Source organism: Monodon monoceros, unplaced genomic scaffold (assembly GCF_005190385.1).
Source record: "Monodon monoceros isolate NGI ecotype Baffin Bay Population unplaced genomic scaffold, NGI_Narwhal_1 Super_Scaffold_12, whole genome shotgun sequence".
NCBI classification, from domain to species: Eukaryota; Metazoa; Chordata; class Mammalia; order Artiodactyla; family Monodontidae; genus Monodon; species Monodon monoceros.
In genome coordinates this window covers 40,028,047-40,029,954 of record NW_021703768.1, presented here as the reverse complement: position 1 = coordinate 40,029,954, position 1,908 = coordinate 40,028,047, and the positions used below count along the sequence as shown (strand labels likewise).

At 40.7% G+C, this 1,908-nt stretch overlaps 1 pseudogene; it reads left to right on the top strand.

Annotated features, from left to right (window-relative positions):
- Window positions 1–472: 472 nt before the first annotated feature.
- On the top strand, window positions 473–1,084 carry LOC114893352 (annotated as a pseudogene).
- The last annotated feature ends 824 nt before the right edge of the window (window positions 1,085–1,908 follow it).

Here is a 1,908-nt window from a genome sequence, read left to right as displayed (position 1 = left end):
TCAGTAGTTGTGGCTCTTGGGCTCTAGAACACAGGCTCAGTAGTTGTGGCGCACAGGCTTAGTTGCTCTGAGCATGTGGGATCTTCCCAGACCAGGGCTCGAACCCCTGTCCCCTGCATTGGCAGGTGGATTCTTAACCACCGTGCCACCAGGGAAGCCCCTATTTCCTTTCATTTTAACCATTATTTTTTTTCTTTCAACAGATCAGTAACTAAAAAGATATCATTGATTTAAAATTAGAATAATTTTATTTATAAAACATTTAAATATTTGTATGTATGTGTCTGAGCTTTCTATTTTTTTGTTGTTGTTCTGGTTGATTATATTGTCACTACTTTGATGTACAGAAGTACATTTCTTTAACCATTTTATTTTAATTAAGATATCCTTTTATGAGGGTTGTCATGAGTGGCTCTGAGGAAGGCCAGTTTTGGGGGCGTCTTGAACTAGCTGAGGGGGCACCTTGGGAACAATGGTGGAAGGAGATTCTCGCAGCACCAGTCTGCTGGCTGCAGAGACTGCAAGTCTGGAAGAGTAGCTGCAAAGATGGGGAGAAGTTATGCTGATGGCAGATGAAGTCCTCCAATGAGGAAGAGCCTGGTTTCCACCTGCCATCATGGGTATGGTTTCTTTGGTGTTTCTGACTATCTACTATCTAGATCCATCCATTCTGTCAGTTGTTTCCTGTTTTGTTATGTTTCTGTGCTTGGCTGACTACCTTGTTCCCATTCTAGCACCTAGAATTTTTGGCTCCAATAAATGGACCACTGAGTAACAGCAGTGAGTCCTTGAAATTTGCAGCGATCTAGTAAAAACTCGACGCAGAGCTGTGGGCTGGTAGAAACACCTCCTTATGCTAAAGAAAGAAAAGCCTAAACTGTACTTCATGACCACGATCATTTCTCTTGCTGTGGTTGTTTGGGTGGGACAGCAAGTCCACAACCTCCTTCTCTCCTACCTGCTAGTGACTTTCTTACTCTTGCTTCCTGGACTAAACCAACATGGAATCATTTCGAAATACATTGGAATGGCCAAAAGAGAGATAAACAAGCTTCTCAAACAAAAAGAAAAGAAAAATGAATAATGCATCTGCTTTATTCAGTGTGATTAATGGTGTATACATTGTCCTTGGGGACAGTGTCTGTTATGCTGTCTGGATACAAAAAAGTTACAGATGTAGCTCTTTGCTGTCCCTCATTCTGCCCTTAGTAGAAATTCCGACTTGCCAAGTAAGGCTTTATGCCCAGTGTCTTCATGGTTGTGTTCTCATCAGCTGGCCTTATATGGACAACTCATTCATCATTACCGCTTGTTTTGGTTTTTCTCACCCAGGGTTAATTGAACTCTTACTTTTAAAATAATATAGTGGTGAACTTCATCCTTTAGTACAGTTGACAGTGGCTTGGGATAACTGTTCAAGTTGATCTTTGCTTTAGCTGGATACAAGATCATGGTCTGTGACTACAGGAAGCTGGTTCTACTGTCTGCTTCCACAGTCTGCTTAAACAAGAGTCTGGTTTCGTGAATATAGAAACCAAGTTTACCACTTCTGATGAAGAGACCAATTAAGATTCATTCCTCATTCTGTTTCAATACTGTGGGAGAAGAATCCTTGGGGAATAAAATGAACCTAATTCCATGGCCTAGTATGTGTTGGCTTCTCCCTTGTGCAGAATTTAGCAACTTGTTGGAAACATTGATCCTTCCTCCCAAATGGGGAGTCTGACAGGCTTAGAACTCTTGTTCCCTTGCACTTAAAGTTAGTACATCCTTAAAGGCTTTTTAGTAGCAGGCTTACACAAGATGGTATTTAGGATTTTTAGCATACTTTTAATTTCAGACTTTCAGCTAACTGAAACTAAAGTACATAATAGGTTAAGAGTCATGTCTATGATCTTCATTCCAAGA